Genomic DNA, 9,928 nt, shown 5'->3' with positions numbered 1-9,928 from the left:
CGAACCAAAACTGGTACCCTCTCACCAAAACAAGTATATCTCAATCTATGAGAATAATCTGAAACTGAAATTTATACCATTGGAAATACAACAAAAAATTAATGAATTTAGACTCAAGAATCACCTGATTCGAAGTCCGAACGGAAAAGATATCAAGTCCCGAAGTCGAAGGAAGAAAAACCCTACCCCGGTTAGAACCAAATTCTGACACTACCTTACTAAAACATGAATAACTTGAGCTAAAAATGTAATATGAAGCTCTAATTGGTGCCATTGGAAAGCTTATTTCGACGCGGTCGGTTTAGACTCAAGAACGGACCAATTCGGAGTTAAAACGAGTGAGATATGGCTTGATGAAAAAAAGTGTCTGGAGCAGGAACAGTGCTCGCGGGCGCCAGCCCAAAACCTGTGGGGGCCAGCCAAATATAGCAGAATCTCGTGGGCGCCTACCCAAAAGCTGCGGGGGCCCACCAAATGCGGCAGTGACTTGGGCTGGAACCTCCAAAAATGCAGAAACAGTGTTATTAGCCCAAATATGAACTTGGAGTGCGGTTTATGAGGTCAAGATGACATTTTTCGGAAAAACACGAAGAAGAAACTCTCCCTAAAATCACATTTTCTATAAGACAGAGTTAAGAACGGAATTTATTTCCCAAAGAAAATCCCCAAAATGCCCTTAAGGTCAGATTTTTCAACAAATGGGTGAAATGAGTCCATAGGAGGCTCAAAACATAAACGAAAGGGTTTTTCATGAAAACGATCATTCACGCAAACGTAAATGGTGATTTTGAGCATGCGGGAATGGTCCGCGGCTCCCGAAAATGGCCGAGTCAAAATTTGACCCCCCCAACGGCCAAAAAGGCGAAAGTGAACTTGAAATTAAAATTTTGAATTCCAAAATTTACGAATGACATCAAATGACCATTTGGCCCTTGGCTACACTTCATACATGACTAATGAGATCCTACGGAAGAATCAATATGGAATTCCCACACCCGATGCAAACATGGTGAAACAATAACTTGACATTTTTTTAATATTTTCACAAAATCTCATGAAGTCAAAAATTTCATAGGATACAAAATACATGTCATAGGCCTCCGGTCTCATCTCATACATGTCAAATACATTGTAAAGAGTGTACTCATGTACACAATACATATATGGAATCAAATATACACATTTTGACAACTGAGGTTACAAATGGCATTTCAAGCCAACCTTTACAAAAATTAAAGCCTTCAAGTCAACTATCATCCAAGCAATGATGAACATCACGCACCAAGTCTTCGTACCTGAAATAGCCCCCCAGTAACTTCGGGGTGAGTAAACAAGTTTACTCGTAGAGAATGAGCATGCATCGACTCGATTTCTTTCAGATTTTTAGACTAACATGATACAATTCAAAAGGGTCATGCCACCTAACGTCTATGTCAAGGTAAGACTGAAGGAGCATCCAAAGCTACTCATGCAATTGAAATAAACTACGGCATATAAGTATACATGCTCAAGTATACTAAACAATGTTAAAACATGTTATACAATGTACAAGCATACATTTCCATGTATACTAAACCATATTAAGACAAGTCATGCAATGTCTAAGCATATTTACACAAGTATGCATTTTATATGAAAATCTCGTAAATCAAGTATATTAACACAAGTATACTAAGCTAGTAGGATTGCACATATGATAAGTATACATAGCACAAGTATACTAAATGCAATTTAAACTCGTGGAGTAAGTATACAAGTTCAAGTATACTGAATAAGATTCAAATATCCAAGTAAGCATTAATTCTCAAGCTATAAGTAATCCATGATTAACAACTTGAAATTAAATGCGAAATCAAATAGTGGAAAGACTAGGATCCTTGGCTGCAGACCAATCGAGTTATTCCGGGTTACTAGCCCGCAAGGTACTACCTAGTGCATAAGTATATAAGTTATTCCGGGTAATTACGACCCACAAGATACTACCTATTGTTCACTTCATATAACTTAGGAGACTCACGAATCTGTACTAGGGCCAAACCTTAGCCATCATATGAATATGATCCTTACAAGCCTTCAAAAACAATAAGTTCAAACTTATGCAAAATCAATAAGTTAAACCAAACTTATACCTCTCAAATAATGTCTAGGAATCAATTTACATGCACAAGTAAGGTTGAATTCACACAAACAATATCCTAGAGTTCAAGTCTAAATTGCATATGACATGTAATATTCTCAATATGCAATTTACATACAAAGTAAGAATATTTTATAACAATTGAGCCACATTACCATCCTAAGCCACAAGTACTAAATAAGCTTCAATTTAGTAACTAACTTCCAAGGTAAACAATTGTAATATTCTAACAAGTTATATACCTACACAAGATATATGTAAACAAACCATTCAAGTCAATGATATTCCATATCATGTTAAGTCCAATTACCATGTTAAGGAGCCATAAGTACTAATTTTACATCAAGTTAGTAGCATGCTCACAAGGTAATTAAAATGCCACATTTTAAGAGATTTTCAACCTAATCACGGAAAGTCTCTAGATTTCAAATCTATTCCAAATAACCTTAAATTAATATATATTAAACAACATAGCATGCTCATTACATATATCAAATCAAAAGAGCAAAATGAGCAAGACATCATCATGTTCATTTTAATTAATTTAAATTAATTAAATCTCTAATTTTTCAAAAGTTGTTCAAATGATCCCAATTTAATTTATATCAAGCACTAAGTCATGATCATACCATATATCAAGTCTAAAATGGAATACAAGCCAAACACAATTTACTAGAATTTAAATCAAATTAAATCCATTTAATTTATAGATTTGAAAACTCATCTAAATCATTCCAAATTAATATATATCAAATATCAACTCATGGCCATACCATTTACCAAGTCTAAAATGAGTTATATGCAAGCTATGATAAATCTTTAATTTCTCAAATTAACAAAAGTCATGCATACAACTTGTATTTCATACAAGAGCAAGAAAAACAACTTGGAAAATAAATTATAATACCCCCTACCTCACTAGAGAAGAGTCTCTCTAGAATCCAAGGCAAATCAACACAAAATGGCAAACCCTTTAAGTGTTATGTAGAGGAGGATGAGGGGAACAAAAAGTGTTCTAAGCTTCATGGTCTAAGGTGAGTGGAAGACTATCAAAAATCAAGGTCAAGGCCTAAGGTTTCAAGCTCCATCCACGGAGGCTAGAGTTTTCTTTACAAGAGAGGGAAGAGGTAGAAATTAAGTGTGAAAGAATGTGAGTGAAGGAAATAGAAATCCTCCACTCACTATGTGGTCTTACACCAAGGTCAACACACACAAGTCTTAGTCAATTGCACAAAAACCCTCCTTAACAACATAATTCCAAAGTGGCCCAAAAATAAATGCAAGACAAAATTTGGTGCTTACACTTGTCACAAATCCAAGGCTCCATCCTAGGCTTAATCTCAAACTTACATTTGTCAACCATCCAAGCCAACAAGGACACCAATTCTAGGCCAACAAGTGGTTAAATCTCTACCCTCCACATGTCCTCATCCAAGGCCTCAAAGTGTTTTCACACAAATGTCAACAAGTGGACCAATGAGAGTGTGACACTTGTCACACTTTTCAGAAATTGTAAAAAGGTCCTTTTTGAAAATATCTTCCAAAACAAATGGCAAAATGGTCCCCAAGATAAAAAATAATTACTTTATAGTAATTACACAAATGACCCCAAAAGTTTAGAATATTACAAAAATGTTATGCGTCTATACCCTTTACAAGAAAAGTAAACACTTAGCATACTTTTCTACAAAAGTGAAAATACACATAGCATGGAATTTAAATATCGTGGATGCATACAAAACTGGAATCAAATCCGAACACGAAAAGTGAGGTTATGTAATACCCTTAATTTTTAAAGGATATTCTTGGAATTTATTTTATTATTGGTTGGATTTTATTTAATTATTTGTTTAATTGTGTTAATTAGAATTTGAATTATTTGTTAATTGTTTTGTTTTGTTTGTTTTATTTAATGATTTTAATTGTTGTATTTTGATTGGTTGTTTAATTATTTGTTATTTGTTTTGTGTTAGTTTGGTTGGTTGTTTTAGTTAATTATTTTTGTTTCATTATTTCAATTTCGTGGGTTATTTTAATTGGATTAAGTTTAAGGTTTTATTTATTGCATTAGGTTATAGTGTTAATTGTATAATGGAGTTCGTATGTAGCCGACACTGTTTTACGACGTAGGTTTTGTTATGGGCCAACGAGGATTATAATTAGCGCTCTGTCTCTACACGTACATGCAATAAGGTTATTTTACGTCTCTATATATAAATAGAACAGTGTATGGATTTAGGGTTCTAGAATACAAAAGCATTGTCACGTACCCAAGATACAGAGGGAGAAATAGTGAGCAGTTGTGAGAGAAACAGAGCAAGGCTTGAGGGGAATTTTACAGAGAAGATCAAGGAGGTTGAGTAAGGTTTAGAGATGGAGTTATAGGAGGCTAGACTGTGTTGCAGTAATTGCCGGAAAACTTAAAGACGACGCCGAGATTTCATAACTGAAATCACAGGCAAGTTCTTTTCTTTCTCCTTCTCTTTGGCTCATGTTCTGTGCACCTAGATAGTCTCTAGGGATTAACTAATTAGTAATTGAAACTTGTGTGTTTAATGTATGCTTGTTGATGATCTATTTGCATTGAATTCAAATCTGTTTACAGTTCGTGTATTGTTGCTCCCAGTTCTGTTCATTAAAGCATATTAAAATCTGTTGAGATTTTTGTTACGATTCTTGCTTTTATCTTCTGTAAACAAACCCTGGGGATGTTAATGGGATGATATAAGACTCCTAAGATCAGTTTGTGAAGAGAAACAGAGAGGTTGGAATAGAATTATAGTTTCAGTTTTGTTCCTAACGCGGGTTAGTTCGGTAGCAAATTTAATCGCTGTAATTGATTTTAATTGTTGTTATCAAGCCATTGGGATGCTACTGGGTATTAATATGACACCTAAGATTAGTTTTAAAAACTAATAGAGTGATAGGAATAAGCTGGAGAAGGAGCACAAAAGCTGAAATGAAGCACTAGGGACTGAAGGCTCTCAAAGGAGGTGAGAGCCGGCTCCATAGAAGTGGGAGCCGGCTCCCACAACAAGTAGAGCCGGCTCTAAGGAATCCTAGAGCCAGATCTAGGCTGAAAGAGCCTGCTCCCAAAATTTGGAGTAGGCTCCCTTTTTATTTTATGTTTTGTTTTTAATTTTTTTTTTTAATTTTCTACGTACTGTGTTTACTATTAGAGCATGGGATTTAATCTGTTGGGTCTGGGGTTCCACAGAGAGTTTAGAAGGCTGAATTTGGGTGTTATTAGGACCTTAAATTGATTAGGGTTTAATTCTAAATTGTCGGGACAAACAGTGTAAAAATTAAGACACTCCCTATGTTGTTAACAAATGGAAGATAAATTAATTGTTGAATTAAATTTCAGCAATTTGATGGAATATAATGTGTTTATAAAACTTGTTTTAGAATGCATTCAAGTGTATGATAAGGTCATTTAATTATTAATTTTGATCTATGCATGCTTAGGAGGCTAGTTTCTGAATTATTAAATCGTTTCCTGCAACTATATGGTTAATGCTTGGATTTAAATTGCTGAAATATTAAACAATCTTCTGAAATTGTTTTAGCAATTTATTGGATAATAATAGGATTATTTAACCTATTCACATGCATGATGGAGTCCCTGACATATTAAATTTGGTTTATGCATGCTCTGGATGTTAGTTGTTGATTTATTAAATCGTCTCCTGCAACTATATGGTTAAATGCTTGGATTTAAATTGCTGAAGCTTTAAATATTTTTCTGCAATTATTTGGATGGTGGTTTTTGGGTCTGTAAATTATTGAACTGTTATATATGTTGTAATTTACGTGGATATGGAGGATTGTATGTACCGGTATGGGACGGTGATATACTAGGGACGGTTTAGCTCAAAACGCATAAACCTAACCTAATGGATTAATGGAATGGATTGAAAGATATCGAATCCTAATTGTGACTAAGTCAGATCAGCTGTAACCAAGTTGGATGACTTCCTGGATTAACGGATGGTAGTTAAGTCATATTAACTGAATAAGTTGAGTGACTAACTAGTTGGTTTATTGTATGTCAGTTTAATAAATAGTTGAACTGCATACCCTGGATTTGGACGGACTTTATATATATGTTTATGGTACCACGAGTTGAGCTTGAGTCTCAGACTCGTTGGTTAGGGTGCGTATATGCAGTGGATGCGTAGCTGGTTATAATAGGTTGAGGTGTACCCTGTTAGGTCTAGGTACTCATGCCCACCTTTGGATGCGTATTTGCATATTGCCTTCTATTCAGGTTGAGACCCCTATTATAGACTAGTGAATGTCCCTTAGTGTGGATATATTTATACGTATGGACTAGATAGATATTGTGAGGTGTCTATGGTGTATCTGCGTATCGGGTCACTGTATGGATTACAGTTAGATTAGAACTTACTCGTGGGTCTGACCCACTCCTTCATTATTCTTTTCAGGTACAGGACGGTTCCAGCCTTAGAGCTTGATCGTGCTTGTCGAGGACAGTCTCACATCCATCTGACTACGTAGGACTTCTCTCGATGTTTCTAGCATTATCTATTTCCAGTTTTCAGTTTCAGTTGAATCTTTTGGTTAGGGGTTCACCAATGGATTCCCAAGTTATAACCTTGAAGTTTTCGAGGATTGGAGTTTTATTTTTCAGTTATGCATGGAGGGTTTTATAATTAAATGTTTTTTCAGTTTTATTTCCATCTTTATTATTTCATTTTGTCATCTGTGTTCGTTTTAAAATACTTTAATTGTTTGATATTCCCTCGGGTTTGGGCCTAGGCCTGATCAACCCGTGTCTCGGATCCGAGGGGTATCACAGGTTATGCCAATAAAGTGACAACCGAGAAAAAGACGAATGGTGAATAGTGTCACAAAAGTAAAAATGTGAAAATGACTCGGTTCTCAAAAGAAGTCGTTAATCCACGGAAAAGAGTCTTAGAAACCATCTCCGAGTACTCAAGATAACACTAAGTGGTGAGAAACCGAACTCATAAAGGAAAAGATCAACGGAAAAAAAAAAATATCCGTGAAAATCTGAGAAAACGAAAGGAAGAAAAATGACCGGGTCATTACATTCCAAGCAATTACCTACTTTTTGCTTTTATATTCAAGCTCAAGATTTTACACAAGATACGAAATTGTGAAAGTTTTTTTACGAAACTGTTTAATTGCAACTTTCAAGTATCATATTCAAATAGACTATTTTTAGTCACTTTAGGAACAAGAAGACAGAGTTTTGCATATGGAAGCACCCTTTCATGAAACTATGGAAACATAATATTCAATAAATTCTTGTTGGTTTGTGCTTAGAATAGTATGCTCATAGTGTATTCAAAGTATAAACAGACATATTGTACCTCTTTTCTCCTTTTATTTATTCCCATTTAATTAGTGATGACTAAAGTAAATTGTGGCATATATTGCAATAAATAATTAAATTGAAAAACACTACTATGTTCAAAATAGCATGCTATACAAATAAACTAAGAAATATATTTTCAATTAAAACTTTACTTCAAACATCTACATACCGCAACATATGTAGTCCACACTTGGTCGCTACATCCCACCATTTTCATCACTGGATTCCAAGCAAATCCACTTTTGCTTAACATTTCTTGAATGAATCTATATTTTTTTCTTGATAATCTTTAAGCGATTAACACAATGCTCTCGATTTAGTGACAAGTGAAATTTTGAATTTAACACTGAACAAGCTACAGTATCAGCATGAACTTTAAAACCTTTATCTATCTTATAACCTCATTAGCTTGATGCACAAGTTCCAAAAAAATACATTGATCTATCTCTTTTGACCATATTACATTCTTTCCCCTTTTCTTGGCATCTCCAATGTGACAATTAGACTCGTCTTGCTCCATTCCTAATATAAAATGCTCATAATTATATATTTAGCAAGCAATAAATTTATATTGGAAGAAAAATTACTAGAAAGCTACAATTAATATAATTAACAATTAAATGCTATGATGATAAAAAAAAAAAACATATTTACATTCCAATAATAAAATTGTCTAACAATCAAAACTACACAAGTTTTCAACGAAGAAAAAATACACATCAATAAAAATCCTATCAGTGTCTATTACTAAAATCATTCTACATTTCATTCATTATTTGTGTTCTAATTCTCTTTCCTTCCTTTCTATCTTCAGCTCTAGTCAATTAATTGTCAACAGGATCATGAATAGGAGATGATTGAGTGCCAATCTCGTGATCAACATCATTAAAAAGTGGATCATTTGGCGTCACTCCTCGAATGTGGTTATGTATTATACAACAAGTGATTATCAACTTCACTTGATTTTCAAAGCCAAACATTGGATCATCCACTAGGATATGAAGATATTTTTTTAACACCCCAAAGGCTCATTCAATTGCGTTCCATAAAGAAGAACGCCTATGGTTGAACAATTCCTTTGGCGTTCTAGGTACACGTCCTCGTATTTCATTTAGGTGATATCGTGTACTTCTAAATGGGGTAATATAATGCTCCAATAGAGGAAAGCCTGCATCTACCAAGTAGTTATTACCTTTACAAATTACAACACGTAATTTTAGTAAATTATTATAAATTTTAAAAAGTTTATGAATACTATTAACTTATATATATATTTGGAGGATATGTAAGTTTATGTCCTTTGTGTGTAGCACAATGTCAAATTCTAGAATCGGCTGCTAAACCTTCCTATCTAGCTAACACATAAGTGAATTTTAAATCAAATGTGTATGCTGCTAATACATTTTGTGAGGGCACTATTTTCTACCACGGAATCTTGCTACATATTAAATGGGAACTTTCGTGGGGAGATGTGTACCATCATTTGCTCCCACTCAATCCTATAATAAGGGAATGACTTATAAGTTAAAAAAATATGTATTCTTAATTAATAAGTTAATTTCTTTTAGTCAGAGAATACCTTAAAATATGGCCACATTTTGTTGTTGTCACGAATCTCATTAGGCGTCTCTATTCCAAGAGTAGGTTGTTTTAAAAAGTTGTCTTCCATATCTATGATTGCATCTAAGACTGTATTGAAATGTCGAGATATGGTTTCACCGGATCGCTTAAAATAAAATTTTGCACTATGATTTTTAACATTGTGAGATACAATCTGTAAAAATATTGCAAGTTGCTCCTCAATACTGCAATGCACAGTGTCTTTTAACCTCCCAGTTCCTCTAAATATATATACAAATCTTTGAAAAGATTCCATATTCATGAGCAATAAGTTATGACAATGTTTATTGGATCATATGACATCATTCACAAATTCACGTTGAGTCAAATAACAATTACGTTGTGGCCTCCTATCAAAGTGTGTTAAATAGTATACCCCATGCAAATATGTAATGTTTTTTATTTTTCTTATTTTCTAATTTCTGTGATTTTTTTTTATTTTTTTTGTTTTGCCTCGTTTTGCGTATCAGACACCGTGCAGTGTGCCGGGTGGGTTTAAGAGTTGGTTGGGGCATTTCCTTGAGTTTAGGACTTTTGGAAAATGCATTGGCTGTCATTTCTATATTTTTCAGTTTTTCGGGTCGGGAGGTCTCATGTGGGACCCGCTACCTGGGTTGTTGAGTACGAAGATTTTATTTTGGGTCCATCGCATTTCATGCATTATTATTTGATACTTTTATACATGGTTATATGTGTAAATGTGTGGTGGAGTTATATTTAGTGTGCGTGTGTATATCTATATATATATATATATATATATATATAATGTTAAAAGGAAAATGATTATTATAGAGCATGGGGCCCAC

The sequence above is a fragment of the Cornus florida genome, unplaced genomic scaffold, assembly GCF_030987335.1.
Source record: "Cornus florida cultivar Cherokee Brave unplaced genomic scaffold, ASM3098733v1 CherokeeBrave_3.0.0_Hap2_Chr07, whole genome shotgun sequence".
Lineage (NCBI taxonomy): Eukaryota > Viridiplantae > Streptophyta > Magnoliopsida > Cornales > Cornaceae > Cornus > Cornus florida.
This window is presented reverse-complemented; position numbering follows the sequence as displayed.